This window comes from Dromiciops gliroides, chromosome 4, assembly GCF_019393635.1.
Source record: "Dromiciops gliroides isolate mDroGli1 chromosome 4, mDroGli1.pri, whole genome shotgun sequence".
In the NCBI taxonomy this organism is placed as follows: domain Eukaryota; kingdom Metazoa; phylum Chordata; class Mammalia; order Microbiotheria; family Microbiotheriidae; genus Dromiciops; species Dromiciops gliroides.
The window spans coordinates 77,040,331-77,066,527 of NC_057864.1; the positions used below are offsets into that span (position 1 = coordinate 77,040,331).

The 26,197-nt window shown below is 39.5% G+C and overlaps 1 protein-coding gene across 3 annotated transcripts in view; it reads left to right on the top strand.

Annotated features, from left to right (window-relative positions):
- RGL1 (ral guanine nucleotide dissociation stimulator like 1) overlaps positions 1–26,197 on the top strand; it is a 319,950-nt gene that overhangs the window by 57,402 nt on the left and 236,351 nt on the right. The window contains exons 1-2 of one of the 3 annotated variants that reach the window (XM_043963233.1): positions 3,921–4,050; positions 7,361–7,506. The exons of 1 other annotated variant lie outside the window; for it this stretch is intronic. The gene's annotated coding sequence lies outside the window, so the exon portion shown is untranslated. Of the gene's footprint in view, positions 1–3,920; positions 4,051–7,360; positions 7,507–26,197 lie in introns of those variants that run through there. One more of the 3 variants, XM_043963236.1, reaches the window with a different exon arrangement.

The following is a 26,197-nucleotide window of genomic DNA, read 5'->3' on the forward strand; positions in this document are numbered from 1 at the left end:
TTCTCTTCACCAAATTCTTATTCTCCTTAATAAATGCTTATAAGTCTAACTCTTGCTAAAGCTTATAACTTATTGGCGACCACTCATTAGATATTTTAGACAGACTAGCTAGAATTTGTGGCCATTTACTGATCGACCACTCTATTTCTTAGCTAGTTCCAGATTGTTTTGATAAGTACTGCTTTTATAATGCAGGTTGAGACCTGACATGGTTAGTCCACCTTCTTTTGCATTTTTTTCATTGATTGTCTTGATATCCTTGAGGTTTCGTTCTTCCAGATGAATTTGTTATTATTTTTTCTAGCTCTATAAAATAATTTTTGATAGTTTGGTATGGCACTAAATAAATAGATCAATTGAGGTAAAATTGTCATTTTTATTATATTGGCTCACCCTACCCATGAGCAATTGATATTTCCCCAGTGATGTCAGTGTTTCCAAATAAGGACTTGTATATTTAAAAGTACTCTACAAACATTTATTAATGAGGGCTTCCAGAACCCTTTTGGGCAGGGGTGAGTTAGTAAATGTTTAACAACCAGCTCTCTGGGCAGGGGGTGAGAGTGGAGGTTGGGAAATTTGTCCACAACACACTCTTAAGTTTCATATACATTATTAACATTTCCTCCATCACTTTCTTAAGTCTTGACCATCAAAACAATAAATCAAGCCCTGATTTGTAGTATTTGCTGATTTCTGAGGTATAAATGTGCACACAAATTTTAACAATTGATTCTTAAGAGCCAGTTTGATCTGGCTTCAGCACATCTCTGCTTTGGAGGTAACTAAATAATTATCACCCCTGATATGCAGAGGAAGAAGAGGTTATGCTAGCAGTTCACTGGGTTATGTTATCACATAATAATGGTGTAATCCATATAGTATGACATAATTACATTCAGCTTTGTATACAGTAATCTCCTTTTATCTCCACAACAGCCCTATGAGCTATGTAGCACAAATAGAATCATCCCCATTTACAGATGAGAAAACTGTGTATCCAGAGAAATAGGTGACTTGCCCAAGGTCACACTGCTAGTAAATGACAGATTTTGAATTCAGACTCAGGTTTTCTGACTCCCAGTCCAGTCCTTTCTGTGACATTATGCTGCCTCTTAGAAACTGTTCTAAATCTGAACAGAGGGTATTGTACTTTGTCAGCTGCAAGCTTCTCTGTGACCCAGACTCTGTGTAAGTACATGTGGGAATGTCAAGATGAATAAGAGTAGATGGACTTGGCCTTTTACGACTAAGGGTGAATTCATTTAACAGATGTATCATCTGTCAGATGTCCATTTCCAAATGATTAGAAAACACTCCCAGTTCTGAGTACCATGTTTTAGGAAAGACATAGATACCCTGGTGAGCCCACAGAGGAGGGGGACCAGGATGAAGGGTTATATGAGGAACAGTTGAAGGAACTAGGAATGTATTGGAGTAGTTAGAGCTGTTAATGTAGATGAGGGATCCCACTTTTTTGTTTTGCCTCTGAGGCCATAACCAGGAACACCAGGTGGAAGTTTCAGAGAAGCAGATTTCAGATTGATTTAAGGAAGATGTTCCTAAAAAATCACCCCTATCCCAAAGCATAATGAGCCACCTTAAAGGTGACATGTCCCTTCTCATTAGGGGTCTTAGGAAGGGTCTGGATGAGTACATGTTAGGGAGGTTATGGAGGAAGAGATTTTCATTCAGGCAGGATTTGGACCAGATGGCTTTGAGCTTCCTTTCCACCTTGAGATTCTGCGATTGTGATCTCATCTTGATCCTCCACACAAATAAAAGTTGGTGGCATTTGTCCATGCCTCATGAAGATTGACTGAAGGAACTATGGATAGCTTGGAAAAGAGAAGACTCTGGGAGGATACTAATGGTATCCAGGTATCTGAAGGGCTTTCATGTGGAAGAGACATACAGAAGAAGGCCCCAGAGGCCAAAACTAGGAGCAGTGGGTGAAAGCAGCAAAGAAGCACATTTAGGGAGAACCTCCTAGTCATTATAGCCAGAAGATGATGGGTATCCCTCATTGGAGGGCTTCAAAAAAGGGCTAAGCGACCATTTTCCAGGTGTGTTGTTGGATGGTTTTTTTGTGTCTAGGAGTTGGACCAGATGACTGCTGAAATCCCTTTTAAGTCTAAAATAATCTGTAGGGGCAGCTAGGTGGCACAGTGGATAAAGCACTGGCCCTGGATTCAGGAGTACCTGAGTTCAAATCCAGCCTCAGACACTTAACACTTACTGGCTCTGTGACCTGGGCAAGTCACTTAACCCCAATTGCTCTGCCAAAAAAAAAAAATCTGTAAAGTCAGTCCTTGACTCAGAATTAAGTTCAAAGTAAATACCTATAAAATTAGTACCCAAGGCAGGTGATGGGGGCACAGGCTATTTGTTCACAAAGACTGAAAGTATTCAAGTTTCCTATATAATTCAGTAAAATAGAGCAGTATTTAATCTATTTCTTTGTAAATTAAAAAAAACCCTATTTTTCTAAGAACAGCACAGGTAAAGGACAGTTTTCTGAAATAACCTGTACACTTAATGTTATATCCCCTTTGTTGGCCAGTCCTGCCAATGCCTGACATACCACTAGGTGGGTGGTCCCCCCAGTGTTGAGTGAACTAGTAAGGAATTGCAAGATGAGGATGGTGGCCCAGTGATTTTGTCCAGTTACCGTCAGGGTGACCAGAGATCCCTAGCCTGTGAGGAAGAGTAAGAGTGAGGCAAAGGGCTACTCAAATATTATGACTTTCTCTTATTCTTCCAGAATACCCTTATGTCCAGGAATCTTAGGATGAATTCACATGTGGATCTCACTAACCTTAACTACATTCTCATAAAATGGCTAGGATGTAATTTTAATGGAATCCTTTTTACAGGTGACAGTAACAATTTACATTCATGTACCACTTTGTAAAAATGATGATGATGATGATAAGAATTATAAATGACACATTCATGTAGCATTTTAAGGTCGTTACCTGACAACAACTCGGTGAGTTCAGTAATTCAAGCCTTGTAAGCCCCGTTTTACAAATGGAAAAACTGAGACAGGCAGCAGTTAAGTGACACCCAAAGTCACAGAATGACTTTGTAATTTAGAGTCAAGGTTTTCCAGCTCCCAGTGCTCTAGGCCAGGGGTCCCAACCTGCCTTTTTGTGCAAAGGAGCTAATTACCATTTCCCTGGCACCTTAAGATTGCTAGAGGAGGGCAGCTAGGTGGGGCAGTGGATGAAGCACCAGCCCTGGATTCAGGAGGACCTGAATTCAAATCCGACCTTAGACACTTGACACTTACTAGCTGTGTGACCCTGGGCAAGTCACTTAATGCTCATTGTCCCCTCCCCCGCAAAAAAGATTGCTAGAGGAATATGTATATGGTGGTGATGGGAGTAAATGTGGCTTATATAGCTTCTGTGAATCTGAGAATTTTTCAGTCTTTTGGGGAGTGATGAGGCTAGGATACGTGAAAAGAATAGATGATACTCTGTGTGTGCGTGTGTGTGTGTGTGGCGCACGCCCTCGAGTGCTGTGTATGTATGGACTAAATTATTAGGTTCAGATAATGAGCCCCTGCGATCTTTTATATGTCACCTCAGTTATCCCACTTATAAAAAAATAATCATAGTGTGGGCTCCCCACCAAAGGTGTCGTGAGGATTAAATAGCCATCTGCTGCTTTCCAAGCGCCTTTGAAGTGCTATAGAAATGTGAACAATTCTTGAGTACAGCTATCCCGTGGGGATGGGGTGGGGCTGGGGGGCTGGGGGCGGTCCTGTTCGTAGTCCATAAGAACATTTTCTGGCACTTGCAGTTTCCTGGCAGCAGTTGGTCTAGGAGGGGCCTTGTCGTCAGGCAGCACTGACAGACACTGCACAGAGCTCCTTGAGGAAGGGCTGACTGACAGACGCGCAGTTATCATTTGATCATTGTAAAGTTGCCGTGCGAGGCTCTCGGCAGCGGGAGTAGTCCAGGAGGTATTCACTTGACAGCTTGCCATTGTAAACTCTGACGGGAGGGAGACGTCAGTGCGCAGGAAAGGCAGCCTTTGGTTGTAAGTGGTTCATTTTTAGTTTAGCTGCAATTGTTCCTGCTGGTGATTTCATGGAGTTACCTTGGTACCGGGCACTGTGTGTGCATGAAATGTGTGTATGTGTGCACGGGTATGCCTACCTACTGTGCGGAAGGGAGAGGTTGGTATTCAGCCACTCGGTGGATACTAGGGGGCCACATTCGCCATCAGGTTTCTGAGGTTTGATGTTACTCAAGTTCATTCAATCCACCATAACCTTTTTTTTTTTTAACAACGAAGGCGGGGGAGGGGTGGGGGAGGGGCAGCCGGGCTCAAAGTAAATGTCTTGTTCACTCAATAGTTTGGGAGCCAAGAATGTGTACATTGGTTGTAGGAAGTATTCATTTGAATTTAGACTTCTCCTAAAGCAGAAAGGTGTTAAACAGGAAACCAAGTTATCAAGTGCTAGGGTTAAAAAACGTTTTATGATAACTCTGCTTTTTAATTTTTAAAAAAATGATCTATACTTTAGTACTACCTCTACTACACCTAAAAATCAGGTGTGGCTAATTAAGAATAGAGGAAATTAATAGTATGCAGTTAGAAAACCATAATCTATTATCTTTCCATCAGTTGCTGTATCTTCCTTTGCCAATTATATGATAAAATTTCCTTTAAAATGTTTGAGTCAATGTTCATTAATGATATTTGCCTGTAGTTTTCTTTTTGTGCTTTGTCTTCCTTTGGTTTAAAGATCAGGAGTATAATTGTCTCATAAAAAGATGCCAGTAGGATGCTTGCTTTCTCAAATTTTGAGAATAATTTGTTAAGTATGGATACCAATTGTTCTTTAAAAGTTTGATAGAATTCTCCTATAAATCCATGAGCACCAGGAGGGTTTTTTCCTTGGTATTTCCTTTATCACTACATCTTTTTTTTCCTCTGGTACTGGGTTATTTAAAATCTCTACCTGGTCTTCTCATGGTTTGGGTACTTTCTCAATAATATAACTTGAAGTCAGAGAATAAAAATTTTCTTTAAGTCTAATGTGGATGCACAGGGAAACCACTCATGAATTTTGATGAGAAAGAAAAGTTATGTTTAGTAGATGGAAGCTAGAACAGGTAATGGAGAATAAATGTAATATAATGTCTTCACAGTCCTATGAGAATAGTGCTTGGAATGCTAAAACCCACAGTCAGCTGAGGCTGGCAAGAAAAGGTAGGGATGGTCAAACAAGGGGTAGAGATGATCACATATGATAAAAATGGACAATTTTGAATACATTAAACTAAAAAGTTATTTTTGGTTTATTTTTGGTTTTAATTTTTGTTCTTATTTTTTTCCACAAACAAGTGCAATGTGTCTAAGATGAGCAGGGAAACAGTTAAATGGGGAATAGGAGGGAGGAAGTCTCTGCATGTTTTTCTGCTAAAGGACTTCTCTCTAACAGACATAGCATGTCCCAAAAGTCTTAGTGCAGCTTTAAGCTTTAATACTTTCAGAAGTATAAATGCAAAAAGTATGAAGTTTGATTATTTAAATTTCCTTTATACTCATTAATTTTGTGAATTTTGGATGATTTTTAATTTTAACAAGATGGGGTACTCTATCATGCATGTGTATGTTTCTGGATGCCACTTTCTCAGACTTAAATTGGTATGAGGTCCTTTTGCTTGGCCCTCCTAAGACATTCAATCTAATTTCACTTGTGGGGTCACATCAGAACATTCATATGTGTCAAAACCTTGTTCTTTGAATGATCTCAAGGCTAGGATTACAAATGTATTACTTTTAGTAACTGAGCAACAATTAATAAAAGTTTTTTACAAAGTTCACAAGATGGCAGTTATATAGACTTTTAGAAAGACATCATGTTTTAAAATTTAAATGATTAAACCTTTTAAAAAATTTTGAGTAGATTTGTATCATTTATATTTTCAAAGTTATTAAAAAAAAACTTTAAAATGCACTTAGATTTTTGGGACACCTTGGATTCAACTGATTCGAATTTATAAGAATAAGAGCCCTTCCCTAACTGATAAATGGAAAACAACTTCAAAAGACTTAAGAACTCTAATCAACATGACTGATTCCAGAATACCCATGGTGAATGCTACCTCTGTCTGACAGAGAAGTAATGAACTACATATACAGAATGAGACATATTTCTGGACATGGCCATTATGGGAATTTATTTGCCTGACCATGCCTTTTTGTTTCAAGAGTTTTGTTTTTTGTTTTTCTTTTTTAAGTAGGTGAGGGATGTGAGAAGAATAAAAAGATAAATGTTTGTTATTTGGAAAAAATGACTAAAATGAAAAGGTAACAAGCGTTTTTCTTTAACGCTATATGAGGGGGGAAGGATACAAGGAAAGTAGAGATAGAACCATTGCTTGGGGTAAATGGGACAGTGGTAAATGATGATAGAGAGAAGTCAGAACTGTTCAAAACATGTTGTGTGTAATTTCTCTGTTAAGAAGATTCTTCTCTGGATTGTAAAAGATAAAAATTGTCTAATAGGGAATTGAGATTCAATGTAGATATGTAGAAATATCATACAAGATCACCCACTTGACCTTGATTAGTTTAAATCACCTGACCAGACAAACTACATCCTTGGGTACAAAAGATTCAGCAGATGTAATTATTTAGCCAATGCCATTGGTCTCGATGAGAACCTGAGAGGAACCAGATGATTGGAAATGAGCAAAAGTTGTCTTGATCTTCAGAAAAGGGAAGCGGCCAGTGAGATTGACTTTGGGAAAATTGGAAAATATTTTTAAAGAGATTGGAAATTTTGAATTTTGTGCTGTTTATCTTTAGTCATAACGATGAGTTGGATAAAAGCATAGATGTCATGCTTATCATATTTGCAGATTAAAGAGCAAGGAGAAATAATCAACACACTGGTTGACAGTGTCAGGATACAAAAAGTCTTGATAGTCTAGCACATTGAGTCAAATCATTGAAGATGAAATTTCAGTACAAGATGGGGCAGGTGTGGCTCAATATCAACTTGTCTGAAAAAAAGATCTAGAGGTTTTAGCAGATTACAAGATCAATCTTAGTCAACAATGTGATATAGCAATAAAAATGCGAATGTGTGATCTTAGACAGCATGACATCCTTCTAGACCACCAGTTCTGCTTCTAGCCCAGGGGATGTGACTTGTGAACTTGACTGTGGAGAAGAAACCAGAAATCCCTACCAACTGCCATTCAAATGCCACTCACAGGTCAGGCAAGTTAGCTCAAATGAAGTGGCAGGCCATTCTTAAGGAGGGATAGGAGGAAGCATATGACAGGCAAGTCAAACTACCAGTATCATGTTGACCACTCTCTCCCCTCAGATCCTGATGAAAACAGCCCAGGGTCATGGATCCAAATAATTGGGGATTAGTGATGTTTCCAGCCCATCACCAATAGACATCATCCTGAAAAGCAAGTTGGTGAAGATGTGGCCTTGGAACAACTGCTGCAGATGCTATGGCCACAGGTGGGTTTGAAGACCCAGAAAAAATGTTCTTTCCACTAAAGTCCTTGGCACTTTGGATTCATCATAATTCAGCATGATTCAACATCGAAAACTGACATGATTTTATTAGTGGAAATGATATCAGAGAAGAGGTATTACCATTTGCTTTGCTGCTGCAACGTAAGGATCATGGGACCTTTCCACCTGACTTGTAGCTGAAATCTATCTCCTCTAGGTGTTGTCTTCTCCATTAGAGTAGAAGCCACTTGAGAAAGACTGCCTTATTTTTCCATTTGTATCCTCAGCATTTAGCAGTGGTTTTCACATAAAAGCTCTGTTCATGAATCCCTCCTGAACTACTCCCTGGTCAGATTCATCAGAATACAGATGTTTTGGGAACAACCTTTTAGGAAAGACATTGATAAACTGGAGAACGTCCAGTGGAGCACCAACAGAATAATGAAAGGCCTCAAATTCAGATACTTCATGAGCAACAGGTGAAGGAACTGGGCTCTTTTTAGCCTATGGGAGAGATTTTGGAGGAGACATAATAAGTTTTTTTTGTTTGTTTGTTTGTTTCTTTCTTTTTTCAGGCAATGGGGGTTAAGTGACTTGCCCAGGGTCACACAGCTAGTGTCAAGTGTCTGAGGCCGGATTTGAACTCAGGTACTACTGAATTCAGGGCCGGTGCTTTAACCACTTTGCCATCTAGCTGCCCCCGACATAATAGTTTTTGAAGACCTCTTATACTGCAGAAGAGGGGGTTAGACTTATTCTAACTTGGGCCCAGAGGGTCCTTAGAGGTCAGAACTAAGAACGATGAGTAGAAGTTTAAAAAACAAATTTAGGCTTGATATAAGGATGAGCTTTCTGATAATTAAATCTCTCCCAAAGTGGAAACAGTACCACCTCTAGAAGCACTGATATTGCCCCTCCCTGGAGGGCTTCGTGCAAAGGCTGAATGACCACTTGTCAAGTATGTTGTTGTAAAAGGTTCTTTCTTTACAAGTATGATTGGACTGGATGACCACTGAGATATCTCCCCACTCTGAAATTCTGTGTCCCTTTGTTAATATTTTATTTGTTTGGAAATGTGAGTGTCACTGTCATCTCCTAGACTATTGAAACAGCATTCCTCTTGCCTCTAGTCTCTCTCTGCTTCATTTTCTCCTCCAGTAAGACTTCAGATAGATCTACTCAAAAAACTCCAATGGCTCACTGTCACCTCCAGGATCAAATCAAACATCCTTTGTCTGGCATTCAAAGCCCTTCACAATCTGTCTATACCACCTTTCCAGTCTTTGTGCACTCTACTTCCCCCAACTGATTCTGGAACCCAGTAACCCTGTCCTCCTTGCTGTTTTCCACATATGACACATTTTCCATGCCTGGAATTCTCTCCCTCTTTATTTTTGCCTCCTGACTTCCTGTAAGCCCAAGGTAAATAACAGGGAGACTTTCCTGATTCTCCTTAATTCTAGTGCCTTTTCTCAGCTATTTCCAATTTATCCTTTGCACATCTTGTTTGTACATAGTTGTTTATATGTTGTCTCCCACTGTGAGTTCCTTGGGGTTAGGAAGTGCCTTTTTGCCTTTCTTTGTAATCCCAGGCTTTAGCACAATGGTTTGCATTTAAATAAATGCTTGTTGAATGACTGATTGTGGTGTGGGGGAAAGAACAAGAGACCCAGAAGTCAGGAGATTTGGATTTATCTCTGCTGTGTCATCTTTGGTAGTCATACAAGCCTTCTGAGCCTTTTTCTTTATTTGCAAAATGGGGATAATAATACTTTGTTCTACCAATTTTGCAGTGTTATTTTTATACCAAAATGAGCTAGAATAATGTTTGAAGAAATGCCCCAAGATGAACTCACTAAGGGAAGGAGAGGAAGATGTTAGATGAGTCTGTGAATCTGGACTCAAGAAGCCCTTCTGAGGTAGAAACCAGTTCTTCTTGGCTGGCATAGTGGCTAAAGCACTGGTTTTGGAGTCGGCGAGACCTGAGTTCACATCTTGCTTCATGTTATTCTTTGGGCAAGTCACTTAACTCTCTTAGCCTCAGTTTCCTTTACAAATGTAAAGGGAAGGGGTTGGATTATAAGGTTCCTTTCAGCTCTCAATCTACAATGTGCAAGACAGTTTGGATGAAGAGCAGCAGAGGCATGCAGGGATAGCAGTGAACGGCCTTTCCTTACTTGGGAAGGAGGAGGAGGACATGTGCCAGCAGGGAGCCGACTTCATGTGAGGGCCCCCTTTCCCTTGAAAGGGTAGCACACAGGGGCCCAGCTCTGTGCTATGCCATTATTTTGTGCTTTGGTCAAAGGCTCCTCAGGATTTATGTGTATATAAAGTTTTAGACAAAGAGCCATCTGGCCCCACTAGGACATTGCCCTGTCATCTATAGAGGAAGATGGTCTGAACTAGTGAAATGAGAGTATTTCCTAATTTACCTAATAAGGAGTGAGAGATTGAGGGTATCAGGGGCACCGCTATTTCCAAGGCTCTTGGATTCAAAATCCTGGACTGTCTCCATCGGTCTATGAAAAAGATGGTGTTCAAGGTAGTGGTGCTGGTTTGACAAGCCTGGCAAATGCTACGTCCCTCCTCTCCCTCAGGGTGTGTTACTACTTTAGCTAGGGTGGCTTGTCTGTCTATCCATGGCAGTTGGTAAAAATGGTTAGCCCCCTCACCACAGAAGTTACTTCCCTAGATGATGGCTTTAAGGGCTGGGCTGGAAGTAGGTTTAGTAGTCTGGGAGACATGAATATACCCAAGGCTCTTGGGTTGATGGTCTATTATTATTATTATTATTATTATTATTATTATTATTATTATTATTATTTGCAGGGCAATGGGGGTCAAGTGACTTGCCCAGGGTCACACAGCCAGTAAGTGCTAAGTGTCTGAGGCCAGATTTGAACTCAGGTACTCCTGAATCCAGGGCCAGTGCTTTATCCACTGCGCCACCTAGCTGCCCCCTGGGCCTTTTTTTAAAATTAACATTTTTACTTAAAATTTCAAGTTCCAAATTCTATTCCTCCCTCCCTCCCTGAGGCAGTAAGCAATTAGATATAGGCTATACATGTGCAATTATGTAAAACATTTCCATATTAGTCATTTTGTATAAGGAAACTCGAATAAAAGAAAAAATGAAAAAAGTGAAAAATAGCATGCTTCAGTCTGTGTTCTGTCAATATCTGATCTTTCTCTGGAGGTGGATAGTATGTCTCATCATTAGTCCTTTGGGATTGTCTTGGATCATTATATTGCTGAGAATAGTTGTCATTCATAGTTCTTCCTCGAACAGTCTTGCTGTTACTGTGTACAGTATTCTCCTGGTTCTGCTCACTTCATAATACATCAGTTCATACAAGTCTTTCCAGGCTTTTCTGAAATCATGCCGAAGGTGATGGGGCTCTCCTACCCCAGGGTTTGTGACAAAGTAAAAGTAAGGAGAGGGAGCTGAGCATCAGCTGATAGGTGAGGTGTAGAGCAAAAAACTAAGAGGAGTTAAGTGGGAAAGTTAAAAGAGAGGGCAGTGGAGGTTGGAGAGAAGGAAGGAAGTGGAAGGCAGCATTAAAATATGGTAGAAAACTTAAGACTGTGGGGGAAAAACAATCTGCAAAAGGTAGAGGAAAAGATCCACTAAGATATACAGCAGAAGGAAAAAATGTAGAATGAAGTAAGGGAAAGAGACATGATAAATCTCCAGGGAAATACCATGAAGCTTTAAAAAAATAATTTAATACGAAATTTAATGCCAGAATATTACAATCAAAGACACTTGTGAAATACACAGCTTACCCATGCTTGAGTCATAAAAACACCACTGGAGATCTTGCCAATTCCTTTGCCTCTTGAGGCCACCACAGAATAATGCTCTTTGGATGGCTACAATGGAAAGAGTGCTGGGTTTGGAAGAGAGCCTTGGCTATGCTATTATTAACCAAGTGGCCTTGGGCAAGTAATTTAGCTGCTCTAGGCCTCAGTTTCCTCATTTCTAAAATTAAAAGAATAATCTAGGTAATGTCTAAAGTTCTTCCCAGCTTTAAATCCTATGATCCAATTCACCAAAACCTCATTGCTATCATTGACTCCATCTTCTATTTCATTTTCTGCTCAGCCCCAAGCATTTATAGTTATTTGTAAAATGGACTACAGGTCATGTAGAATTATAAAACTAGAGGGGGGCAGTTAGGTAGCACAGTGGATAAAGCACTGGCCCTGGATTCAGGAGGGCCTGAGTTCAAATCTGGCCTCAGACACTTGACACTTACTAGCTGTGTGACTCTGGGCAAGTCACTTAACCCTCACTGCCCCCCCCCCCCCAAAAAAAAGAATTATAAAACTAGAGCTCTGTAGTATCTTAGGCTTCTAGTCCAACCCTTCATTTTACAGATAAGGAAACTGAGGCCCAGAGAAGTTAAATGATTTGACCAAGATTACATAGCCACACAGCTGAATTTGAACCCAGGTTCTCTGATTCCATATCCAGAACTCTTTTCTGATGGTTAATGGTACAAGCATGTGACATTCAGCCTTGGACTGACCTCTACTGGTAAGGAATCAATATACTCTAAAAAAGGCAAAATATGCAATTTCATAGCATTCTAAAGCTAGAGGATGGAGGGATCACCAGGTCAATGCCTTCATTTTACAGAAAAGAAAACTCAAGTTCTAACAGTGACTTGCTCAAGATCATACAACAATTTACAAGAAAAATTCTACTTTAATTTGGATCTCAAATGCAATGTATCTAAAGCATACTGAGTTCTCTCTCTTCTCACAGTTACCTCTTCCAAGCTCACAGGTTATTGTCAGGGCCACCAACATCCTCCTGTCCCATAGGTTCACCACGTCACTTTCATCTTCAACCCCTCCCTCTCATTTACCTCAATCTTGTCTTTTCTACCATCATAACATCTAGACATATTCTGGTAAATGTTTAATAACTATCTATCTGAAAAGAAAATGTCCTCCCAATGCCCTTTTAAGTTTATACTTTATTATTAACATGTTCTCCGTCATTTCTCACAAGCCTAGAAAATAAACAAAACAATAAATCAAGCCCAGATTTATAGTGTTTGCTGATTTCCGAGGAGTTAATGCTTACCCTATAAATTTAACAATCTGCTCTTCCCAGCCAGTTTGAGTTGATTCCAGCACACCCCAAAACATCTCTTGTGTTCATCTCTTCGCCATTTATATAGCCACCCCTCTAGTTCAGTACTTCTCACTTCTTCCCTGGATTATTGCAAAAGCGTTCTAATTGGTCTCCCTGCCTCAACCTTCTCCCCACTTCAATCTATCTGTCATTGGGCTGCCAGAGTTATTTTCCTAAAATACTATCTCTGGGATCAAATTTAAAGGCCTTTGTTTGACATTTAAAGCTCTTGGAAACCTGGTCCCTTCCTACCTTCCCAGTCTTCTGGTATTTTACTACCTGCATATTCGAAAATCCAGCCATGCTTGCTATCTCAAACAAGATATGCACATATATGTATGCATACACATACATATATAATGTCCCTTTTACCATTTGGTTTCTCTCATTAGAATGTAAACTGCTTGAAGGCAAGAACTATTTTTATTTTTTTTTACCAGTTTTCATATTTTCTGAACTTAGTAGAGTCTCTAGCACATAGTAAGAGCTTAAACAATAGTCTCTTATTGTTTGTGATGTTTCTAACTGACCATCAGTAGACTGGGCGGTTTTGTTTTTGCAGTAAGGTCTGCACTGACACATCCACATTCTTTCATCTAGGCTCCTACAACATGCAAAGAAGTTTTTTCTGTGCATAAAGTCCATAGTGGGATAGAACTCCCAATCCTGGAGGCATCAGTAGAATATAAGTTCCCTGGGGCCAAATATTGTATTCATTTTTGTCTTTGTATCCCCAGTGGCTAGGTTTGTGCTCGATAGATAGTAGGCACCTGTTCCTACTTGAATTGAATTGACCCAGGCATCTGTTCTAAACACCCAAAGAAAACATCATTTACTCATTAATTTGTTCTAGGACCTGTAGGGGGAACTCGAGAGTCTGGAATCAGGACCTTGTGTACCATATCAGTCACAAGAGACCATGGAGATGGTCTAATCTAACTTGTTTGTAGACACAAGAGAAATAGAGGCTCTAGGAAGTTACAAGATTTGACCAAGGTCCTATGAAGTGACTTTTATAATGAGACTCAATCCTGTCCAGTCCTGGAGATTTTACTTGTTACAGAATGACCACTGCACCAGCATTCCCTCTTCGCTTGGAGTGGGCAACAATATGGTGGGCTAATGATTAAACTCTGTGGGCCAAAGGCACTGCCTCATATTAGGTGTGCTAAGAAATCCAAGAGTCCTTCTAATAGGCTGGACTACTGAGCTGGAATGCAGATAATGGATAGTAGGGTAAAGGACTGGCTGGCTAGAGGTCAGTAACTAGACCAAAGTCTCCCTCCTCCTAGCTTCTTGGCTTCTCTCCTCCTTTTCTTTTATTCCCTCCCCACGGAGCCCAGAAGAATCTTTTGTTTACCTTTCCTGTGTCTTTCTATTTGCTAGAAAATTTGTGACTCTGAACTTTGGCATAGTGTAGTGGAAAGAATGGATCTGGACTCAGAGGATCTGAGTTCAAATCCTTACCCTGACCCTATAACCTGTATGGCCTTTAGCAAGTCATTTCACCCCTCCAGGCCTCAGTTTCCTCTTCTGTAATATGAGGAGGATGGCTTAGATAATCTCTAAACTCCTTTCTAGTTTTAAATTTAAGATTCCATAAACATTCCTGTATATCATAGAAAACAGAGTTTTAATGTTAAATACATATATTTGTTAAAAAATAATATTGAAATTGTTCTTCCTTGCTCTCCTGTAGTCTTGGCTCTGCCTACCCTGCATGGGGAAAAGGAGGAAAATAAGCACTTTAGCTCTTCTGGGAACAGGATGAATGGAAACCAGCTCTCCTACCTGGGGCCAAGGGCTTGCTTAGCCTCCTTCCTCTCATTAAAGAGAACTTTGTGGACTGGCCGGGGGCCTAATAACCATGTATAGCATTGTTTCTATGAGGGAAAAATACATTCTAAGTTCCAGATAAATGACTTAAAAACCTCCATCCATTTCTAAATTGTGGCCTTCCTCTCCTGGCAGGGGGGTAGTGGTGGTGAAGAGATGTGGGGCAGAGAAAATTATGGGAATTTGGGGATCAAACGATTTGGGAACTCAGAGAGGAGGCACGTCCTGATGCCCTAGAAAAAATTATGGGAACATTCATCTGTTCAGTTTGGATTCTGAGGATTTGTGGGAATCTTTCTCCCTATATGTCTAAGGAAGAAAGGGAGAAGTACTTCCAGAAGCAGAGTCTCTATCTTTTTGTGAAGTGATATGGGAAAAAACCCATCTAGCAATTTCTGAGAAGTGAACAGACCAAGGAAGAAGAGAGATTAACTAATGGGATACAAGGAGGTATAAACGGGAAGCATATTTTGAGTTTAAAGAAGTCAGGACTGGCTGTCATAAAAAAAGTTCTGGAGAGAGAAAATATTAGATAATTGAATGAAAATATCGATATATTTCCTTCAGATTTATTTTTGTGCTGCTTAGTGGGCAAGACTTCCCTAATTGTCTTAGAGCCTTTCACTACAGTTGGGAATAAAGGTACAGCTCCCCTCTTATTCATATTTACATGAAACTTCCTTAAGTCTTAGGTGATTTACATCATTCTTCTGACTCCTTGGTTAGTTCATTTTATTCTTCGATCCCTTATATTTCAGAAGATTCTGTTTGTAGATTGGCCTTTATTACTTGAAACTTATTCATTCCCCCCCCCCCTTTTTTTTTTGGTGAGGCGATTGGGGTTAAGTGACTTGCCCAGGGTCACACAGCTGGTAAGTGTTAAGCGTCTGAGGCTGGATTTGAACTCAGGTACTCCTGAATCCAGGGCCGATGCTCTATCTACTGCGCCATCTAGCTGCCCCTCATTTCCCCTTTTTTTATAGGTAAAAAATATATGAAGGAGGGAGTCAGATAGCCTGAATGCATATTGTTATACCTTGGCAATATCATTGTATACACAGTACAACCGTTGGGCATACTCTGCATTCTGTGAACCACAGTTTAGAAGGCAGAAGGTATGTGGTAGTAGTGATAAAAGGTTGCTGTGATAGTATAGGAGAGTAGATGTCAACAGAGCTGCATTTAGCATTGTTTGCACTTGTAGCAAGTTGGGTGGGGTGGAGAGAAGTAGGGAAGAGTGGGGCTGGGCTGGACAGTAACTTTCTTGGTCTGGTAGCTTCCTATTTTAATTAATTATTCTTGCTAACTAAGTGTTAAGGGTCCTGCAAATGTGGAACACCAAGAGGTGTCACTATCATTGTTTTTCACATAGTTATACGTAGTTATAACTATGTATAATTTGTTTTTTTGACCTAGGTATTATTCAGGATTTCTACATCGAGTCTCCATTTATATCTATGTCTTTTGCTTTTGTTTACATTATTATTGTCATTATATTTGCATCCTATAAGGAATGTTTAGTATTTCTGCTTTTTTACATTTATTTATAATTTCTCTGTACCCCTGTACATGGTTTATTTTTGTAAAGGTACCATGTCATGCTAATATCTATCTATCTATCTATCTATCTATCTATCTATCTATCTATCTATCTATCTATCTATCTCTCTATCTATCTATCTATCTGTCTATCATCTATCTATCTATCCATCAATCTAGATATGTAAATATACTTATATATTCTTTAATGTTCTTACTTAGAAGCTGTCATAAATCTCATAGATCTAAATTCTCCAATAGTTATTTCAGTTTTATATTTTTTCTTTTGTTTATTTTTTTTTGCTAGATTTATCCCATCATGAGAAGGAACAGTAAGGTCTGTACTATTATTATGTTGTTATCAATGCCTATAATTCATCTTTTCTTTTAAGAATTTAGATGCTATGACGCTTGGTACATATGTTTAATATTTATATTGGTTCATTGTCAATGGTTCCTTTGAGCATATTGGTTTGTTTTTATTGATGTGGGAATTTTCATTTCTGATTTGTCTGATTACATGATTGTAATTCCTACTTTTTTGGATTCACTTGATGCACAGCAAATTTTGTTACAGCCTCTCATTTTGATTTCCTCTGTCTTTGCTTTTTAGATGTGTTTCTTTTAAACAACAAATAGTATGATTTTGCTTTCTTATTTATCCTGCCACCTTCTTTCATTTTATTGGCTTGTTTAGTCTATTCACATATAACATTATGAAGGCTAGGTTTGTATCTTCCTCCGTTTATTTCTTTAATATTAGGGGTTTTTGTTGCATTTTTAAAAATCCCCCTCTTTTAAGTCAGTGCTTTGTCTCTATGCTGAATTTTACTTAAACTTCTTTGATACAATTTTATTCTCACAGTTTCTCATAAGACTTCTTACTACATTAAGGATTAGCATTTTTAATGTAATTCATAAGGATTTTTCCTTGTTAGAGTTCTTTTGTTTATTCAGCTGCAATTGCTCTATATTTGGAGCATAATTGCTTTTTTGGAGAAGTAGAGAGTTAAAGAGGTCTTGGGGAAAGTGGCTCAACTGCCATTTTTTTCTGGTCATGTAACCCCAAAGTCCTGAAATTTCTTTTTATTTATTTTGCATATATTATGTATTTTATTATCTGTGTACATGTTGCATCCTCCCAGTAGAATAGGCACTACTAGCTTGTATGATGCTTTGCACATACTAGACATATAATACATGCTTATTGAATTGAAATTAACTGAAATATAGAGACACTTTTCACCACTCTCTACCTTAGTTACAGATCACAATAAAGCTTTCTGACTTAATGAGATTTTTTCCAGCCAACCTAAGTTGACCTGATCACTGTTGCCTATTTTTAGAGTAAGACTTAAAATTTTTTTATCATCTTTTTTCAGTACTCTTTGTTTAATTCATAATTTTTGCTTAAGAAGTAGTTCACTTGATACTTGTGTTGTTAATCTGTAAATTGGTCCAACCATTCTGGGAACTATTTTGTGACTATGCTTAAAAAGTGACTAAAACATACATACTCTTTGACTCAGAGGTCCCATTGCTAGGCATTTGACCCCAGAGAGGTAAAAAATAGAGAGGAAGGTTTCATTATATACCTAAATATTTATAGCAACATTTTTTTTTGTGGTTGCAAATAACTAGAAACAAATTAGATGTCCATCAAGTGGGGGGTGATGGCTAAACAAATTGTGATATACAAATGTACTAGAATATTATTGCATCATAAAAATGATGAATATGAACAAATCAGAAAAGCCTAGGTAGTCTTATATGAACTTATGCAAAATGAAATCAACAAAATCAGGAAAATACTGTTCTTAATGACTTCAACAATGTAAGTGGAGGGGCAGCTAGGTGGCACCAGTGGCCCTGGATTCAGGAGGACCTGAGTTCAAATCCGGCCTCAGACCCTTGACTAGCTGTGTGACCCTGGGCAAGTCACTTAACCCCAATTACCTCACTAAAAACAAAAACAAAAACAAACAAAAAACAATGTAAGTGGAAAAACCAAAAATTTAAATTGAAAATTAATTATAAGTCCCAAACTTGACTCCTGATAAGAGTTGATAAAGTGTGCATCTCTACCTTTTTTGCAAAAGTGAGAGACAATGGGTATGGAATATTGCATATGCATTCAGACATAGGTGATGCATTGGTTTTATTCTGTGTTTCAAGAGATGGGATGCTGGGTAGTGGAACAAAAGGAATACATTAAGAAATGAAAATGATGTAAACAAAGATATTAATAAAGGAAAATAAATTAAGCAACTGAACTGAAACTTTTCTCAGGGCACCTGCAGAAGAAAAAAGGGGTAGGGGGTAAGGTGAGAGAAAGCTCTGCACTATGCCAAGATTACATCAAAAACAATTTATTAATCACCTTCTATGCGCCACGCATTGCTAAGTAAGCAGGGCAGCTGGGTGGCACAGTGGGTAGAGCACTGGCCCTGGAGTCAGGAGGACCTGAGTTCAAATCCAGCCTTGGACACTTGACACTTGCTAGCTTGTGTGACCCTGGGCAAGTCATTTAACTCTGATTGCTTTAAACATCCCGCCCGGGCCATCTCCAGTCATCCTGATGTATATCTTGTCATTGGACCCAGATGGTTCTGGAGGAGAGAGTGAATTTGCACAGCCCTGTCTCACTTAAATCCAATTTACTACAAGTCATGTTATCTCCTCCCCATCTCATGGTCCTTTTTGAGAATAAAGGACAAACAACAACAACAGCTAAGTAAGCACTGGGGATACAGAGAAAGGGGGGAAAAGTCCCTGTCCTTGAAGAACTCATAATCTAGTTGGGGAGACAATATGCCAACAACTATGCACAAGCAAGTTATATACAGGATATATTAAAAATAACCAGCAAAGAGAAAGCATTAAGATTAAATGGTAGAGTTGGAGAGAACAAATACCATGGTGGTTCTGGGACCTCCCAAGATCATTACTATGCAAAATACTTTCCCATGTGCAATAACATAACAAATAAAATAAGCTGATTCTGCAGAATAAAGAATTTTCATTTCTATTACATTCTGCCAATTTGAAACAGTGGGCCAGCAGGGTTGAGTTCCTTTGAATTGTCGTTGTTCAGTCCATCCCCCTACAGAACAGAAGCTACAGTCATTCTCTGCCTGTCATAATGGTTTCCATATGTTGTTTTAAAGAGAGCTTTAAAAATAATTAGACCTATAGATAATTATACTTTTATAAGTAAGAAAAAAATTACAGATATGATTAAAGAGGATCTGGAAAGAAACCAATAATATCTCATTTCTAGCCTGGTTTTCTGTGACTTCTTACAAATGGTATAAATTTCTATATTCAGCAAGCAAAAGGCTTATTGAGAGCAATGCCAAAGCAAGGATAATAGTTTTTAGAAGCTATAGTGGAGCTGGAAGAAGAGTTGAGCATGGATGTTGGCAAGAGAGTCAAATGAGCAGGAGATTGTGCTCCCACTCCTGCTACTCTGTTGCATTGGTAAGGGTTATGGTAAGAAGATGAAGGTGGTCGTCAGCCCTCTAAAAATATTTAGAAGCTTTGCTGAATACGGCATTGTATTGGAGACTGTTTATACAAGTGAAATATACACTGACCCTGAGAATTTGCAATCAAAGCCAGAACTTCTTGCAGATGCCTCCCACAGAGAGTCAGGTTGGTCCAGTGACCTCAGACCAGAGATGGATTCTGAGTTCCAATTCTGATACTTCTGCTCAAATGTTGGGGTGGTCTTAAGAGCCAAATTACTGCCTCTTGGCTCCAGCTCCCCTTTTGGTCAAATGGGAATAACAACACCAATCCATAGTAATACATTAGCAGGTATGAGAGAGTACCATAAAAACATGAGTAGGGCCGAGGCCAATGTTAAAATTGCAATGCTGTTGAAATGCTCTGGTTACCTGGAACCGAAATGAGCCTGTTTCCCTCTGGCAAATGATAGAGTGGATTTTGTGCAGACTGTGAACCTGAAACTGATCCCCTGGGGAGTGTTCCATCTAGCACATTCCAGCTATTTTCTGTTTGCTGGTATCAAAATGGAGACACTGCACAAATTTGGCTATCAAATACTGCATGTGTGTGGGGGAAAAAGAGGCAGATGAAAAGGGCCAATTAGACCACAGCCACATCTGTCAAAACCTTAACCCCTGACCTGAGTAAAAACATAATCTCAGATCAAACACAGAAGCCCTGCAGATGTATACAAGTCACTTAATGTTGCCTTTGAAAATACTGGGAAGAATGGTTGGCAGTACTCTGAAGGCTTGATGAGAAATCCAGACCAGGGTCTGTTAAAAAATACTTTAAATTTTCAAGCAAAAGGACATTCCAATTCAATAAGCATTTAACTCTTTTACCTATGTATCCCAGTGAGACCGTCCCCACATGCTGAGTTGATATACCCCAGGTTCCATTGCAATCTGAGGTGGTTTTTGTACATGTTTTGAACCATTGGTTTAGGGGAGCCTAATGGTTTTGCATGGCCTAGTTTAAACTTAAGATTTCTCTCTTCACTTCCAAAATGATGCAAAAGTCTTATTGACTACGGAAGGTTAGGTTCAGCAACTGCAACAGGCATACTGTGTACACATCGAATATATATATATATTTTGTTAATACGTCCATATAGTCCTTGAAGTGAGAGGAAAATAGGAAAACGAATTTATTTGTATAATATTTTAACTGAGGAAAAAAGGAAGCCTCATGGCCTATCCGAAAGCATCGTACTAGAATCATTAAGAGAAAGCAGGATGGGGGCAGCTAGGTGGCGCAGTGGATAGAGCACCGGCCCTGGAGTCAGGAGTACCTGAGTTCAAATCCGGCCTCAGACACTTAACACTTACTAGCTGTGTGACCCTGGGCAAGTCACTTAACCCCAATTGCCTCACTTAAAAAAAAAAAAAAAGAGAAAGCAGGATGGTCCAGGAGGGGAGGATAACCTCTTCCAATTTGGGCTGAATATATCACCACTTTGCTTCCCCCAAACAAACCAGAGGCACTGTCAGAAGACTGTTTCACTTGAAAATTTCCCTAAGATTAGGGTGGCTTAGTCCTTTTGATTTTATTTATATCACCGGCATTTAACACATTCCCTGGCACCCTTTAATAAATGTTTTTTGTTGGACCAACTGACCAGAGTGACCCCACTCTATTTAAATTTTATGCATCTGTGTCTGCTTTGGGGTGGGGTAGCAGAAGGATTCTTTAACAATCACATAAGATAGGCATTCCATATTATAGACAGTTTGCTGCTAGAAGACCAGAATGGAAAGTCACTTCATCAAGGCAGAGTGTGAGGCAGTAGTGAAGCATCCAGAAACCTACTTCTGAGTAGGTGTCTATTGGACCCTTTCCTCCTGCCTTCAGTTAGTACTTCTTATGTGGCATAATTAATATTTTATTAGGAGAGGCATATAATGGGAACCAGTAAAGGAACTCTGTGCTGCACACAAAAATCAAGATGTTATTCTGAACATAGTTTTTTGTGTCTTAAAATCTTCCCTCAACTCTTCTCTCCCCTCATTCCTCCTCTTTCCTTCCAGTCACTGCTTCTAGTTCCTCACCAAACTCTTACCCCAGAGCCTTTTATAATCTGATTCCTCTTCTTCCCATCCCCCATACTTAGGACTGATCCAAAACTGCTCTTTCTGAGGTTACCAGTGTCTCCATAGTGCCTGGCACATGGTAGGCATTTAATAAAGGCTTGTCGAATTGAGTTTTCACCCAAACCAATGCCATTTTCTCAGTCCAGATTTCTTTCAACTGTGCAGTATTAGACACTGTTGGTCATTTACTGCTCAATGAAACTGCTCCATTGACTTAAGCAAAATTGCTCTTTTATTCTAAGGCCTCTCTGACCATTCCTTTGCCTGCTTCTTTCAATGGCTTCCTCTGTGCCAAAAATAATGGAAGGTGTTTCATAAAGCTTGATCCTTATCTCTTTTTTTCTTTTCCCACATTCTTGTATCCATCCTATCCATGGCAGCAATAATCATCTCTCTGTGGACAACTCTCAAATGTGCATCTTTACTTCCCTCCTGAACTCCAAAATTATTTTTTCTACCTATCTAGTGGTATCCTGTAAATGGAAATCACCTTAAATGTGACTTAGCCAAAATCAAATTTAGGATTTTCTCCTTTGAAAATGTAAAACTTATTATTTTCTGGGGCAGCTAGGTGGCTCAGTGGATAAAGCGCTGGCCCCAGATTCCGGAGGACCTGAGTTCAAATCCAGCCTCAGATGCTTGACACTTACTAGCTGTGTGACCCTGGGCAAGTCACTTAACCCTCATTGCCCTGCAAAAAAACCAAAACAAAACTTATTATTTTCTCCTTTGTCTGACTCTCCTGAGTCATACAGACTTTTAGGCTTGTAGATGGTCTAAATGTATAATATTTTTTTCTAGAAAAAAAGTAAGTGTATATGCTGTGATCCTGGAAGAACTAATTATACTTATATTGGCATTCCTGTTAACTGGAAGGGAAAATGAGTTTCAGTTAAATGGAAGAAGTTTATAGATTTTCTTTATATAGAAAAATAAACATGTGACTTCATCATGCAATTGTGGGCAACAACATTGGTCATTTCATGTTTATTATGAGCATAAACCAATAGACTTTGCTCTGATACTTAAAACTTGTGTGACCTTGTGCAAGTCACTTAGCCCCTATGGACTTAAATTTCTTTACCTGTAAAATGAGAGTATTAGACTAAATAAAATAGATTTAGGTAATTTTCCTAGATTTAAATATGTTATCCTATGAGGAAAGAGAATTATGGTTTATGTGCTGACATTTGTTACATAGCACCAAAGGGAAATTCTACAACATGAACAATTTGGCAAACTTCAAAGTCACCATTTTCCTTACCAAATGTTGACTTCAGAGGGAAGGGAGGTGTGGGAAATATTTGTTTAAAATATTGAAAAATGCAACTCAGAATCAAGAAATGAAAGAAGCCAAAGATTCATAGATTATTCATAAGCTTCACCCCAATATTTCATGAATACAGATCCTGAATACATTTAGTACCAAACGCTAGTGCACAAAAGAAAATTGACTATATTAACAGAAAAAAATGGTTCAATATAAAAGTCATTTCAGGATCAGCTATTGGATCATTAACTGGTTAGAGCAAAGATAAAAATCAATACCAAATTAAAAGAAAGGATAAAAATTGGAAGAAAAAAGAAGAAATTGGAAGAAGATACTGACTGCCATTATTGTGGGTTCAAAATATGAAAAAGGTAAAAGATATTGATTCCAATGATCATTTCTTAAAGGAATTTAACCACATTGAGTCAGATAAAAACCCCAGGGACTGGCTCAACCATCAATTAAAATAACTGCCATTTATCTAATGTGTTACAGTTTGTGAAGCACTTAGCATTCCCAATAAAATCCTCACAATAGCCCTGTGAGGTAGGTGAGAATGAATTCATTTAAAAAGCATTTATTAAGTGTTTACTGTGTACAAAGTGCTGCACTCAGCTCTAGGGATACAGACAGAAAGGGAAGACAGTCCTTGCTGTCAAGGAGCTCAAATGAAGAAGGTGCAAATATGAGGTTTCAGGTGTAAGTCAGATGCAAAGACTCCATGGTCTGTAGGGAAAACAGCAATGCAGATAGTAATGTACCTTCTTTGATCTCATCTCCACTGATAAAACCATATGTTTTTCTCATGTTTTGATTGTACCAGGGACTTTTATAGTAAGAAATTTCCTTTCCTGTCCTTCAGGAGCTGTGCCTGCAGCTCTACACATGCATTTGCCAGGGCACCTCGCCAGGAAGGTTCATTCCTTGTCTCCTGGGGAATTGTCCCTCCTTCAAAGGGCCCTGCTACTTCAGCTAGAGTGGCTAGTCTCCCCTAGAGGTGGTGGGTGGTCAGTAGTTGGCGGGAAAGAGGACCCTTTACTCTACTGTGGATGATGGCTTCAGGGCCTGGGCTGCAAGCAGCACCCTCCAGTGACCAGGGCAATGTTGCTATTCACATAGCTCTTGGGCTCAGGATCCTGAACTGTCTCTTTCAGTATGTGAAGTCATGGTTAATAAAGTGGCACCTTTGGTTTGACTTGCCAAGTAAAATTTGCCTTTTGTTGCCTTGATGCTTCAGCAAGTATATACTACGGGTATTATTAAACCCATTTTACTGAGGAAAACCTGAGGCCTGAGGATTAAGTAACTGCCCTGTAGTCACATACCTAGTGAGTATAAGTGACAAGATTTGAACTCAGCTCTTCCTGACTCCAAGTGCAATGTTCTGTCCACTATACTATGCTGTTTCTCCAATATTCTTGCTATGTGGGGAGACATGGCAAATGAAGGGGAAAAACTGGTTCAAAGTACAGCATGATCATTTCAGTCAGTCTACAAGCAGGTGTGCCAGGCACTATGTTAAGCTCCAGGTGATACAAAGAAAGGGGGGAAATGGTCCCTGCCCTCAAGGAGCTCATATTCTAATGGGGGAGATGACATTCAAACAACAGTGTATGTACAAGTTACATACAGGGTAAACGGAAGGGAATTGGAGGGGGGAGCATCAGGAAGGGTCTAATGCTTTTGGTAAAAAGTGTGGCTTGAACTTAGTCTTGAAGAAAGCCAGCAAAGCTAAGAGGTAGAGGTGAAGAGGGAGGGTATTCCAGGCACGAGGAACGTCCAATGCAAAGATGTGGAGAATAGAAACAGAGTCAGGTTTGAGGACTAGCAAGGAGGCCAGTGTGGCTGGATCTTAGAGCACATGGATAGAAGGAAGGAAACAAGCACCTATTAAGCACCTACAATGAACCTGGGATGGTGATTTACAAATATTTTCTCATTTGATCCTCACAGCAATCCTAGGAGGTAGGTACTATTATTATCCCAATTTTACAGGTGGGTGTGGAAATTTATTTTGATTTGGGGACCCTACCTTTGGGCTGAGATTAGAAAGCCTTGGGCCCTCAGGGTCTTTTCTGTGTGGGAGGTGCTGGTGCTGCCCCTCTGCTTTAGCTGAGCCAAAAAGCCCCGTGGGCTGTATGAGACTCCAGTTCTGTGGGGGCGCAAAAAAGCCTCAAGATTTGAGTGGGGTGAAGAAAGATAAATATAAACTGGAGAGTTATGTGCGAAGGGGGGAGGCTGAAGGACAAGATAGAGGGGCCAGCTGACAAGATTAGAGGGGCGGCAAAGGCGGCAGAGGGCAGACTGACGGAGTAGACAGACAGACAGAACAGGAAACAGCAGAGAGCACAGAAACGGTCAGCACAGGGTACAGGTTGGAGAAAGCGAAGATTAAGAGAACAGAAGGACACTGGAGCACTAGGAGAACAGAAGGAGAGGTCGGTGAGAGAGAAGCACAGGGGTTCAGCATGGCAGTAAGGAGAGGAAAGTCAGAAGCAGGGGGATTTACAAAGTGAAAGGGGCATGGAGTTAGAAAGTAGCTGAGCAGCAAAAGTGGAACATACCCTAAGGCAAGAGGCGGCTAGGGTCCTTATTCTATTAAAAAGTTCCAGGGGCAGCAGGTGGAAGCACCAGAACGCAGTCAGGTTGTACATTTTATTTCTCTGTATTTTTATGTTTAAATAGTATCTCATAAATAAACTCTGATTTGATTATTTAGTTAAGAGGCTTCTTAATATTTTGCTTATCAATTTTGAGTGGAGCAGTGTGGTGGAACTTTTTAAACGGTCCACATTAAATTAATAGCAGTCAGATAGCCAGTCAGTCAAAAGTCCCCAGATTAGTCCTGCAGATAGATTAGTGCCCCCAAATTAGGCCAGCAAGTAAGTCAAAATATTCTTACATGGGGAAACTTAGGCAGAATCACACAGGTAGTAAGTATCTGAGGCTGAATTTGAACTAGGTATATCCTGGTCCTGCACTCTATCCACTGATCCATCTGGCAACTAGTAAAGTAGAGAAAAACTGAAAAGGTTGGAAGAGGCCAGGTTATAAAGAGCTTTAAATACCAAGCAGAAGATTTTATGTTTGATCTTGGAGATAACAGGGAGCCATTGGAGTTTATTGAGAGGGTTAGGGGGTGACAGAGTCATCCAGTACTTTAGAAAAATCACTGTTGTGGCTGAGTGGGGATCAGATTGGAGTGGGGAGAGACTCGAGGAAGGGAAGCCAATTTAAAGGCAATCAAAATAATACAAATAAGCAGTGATAAAAACTTGAACTGAGGTAGTGACTATGTGA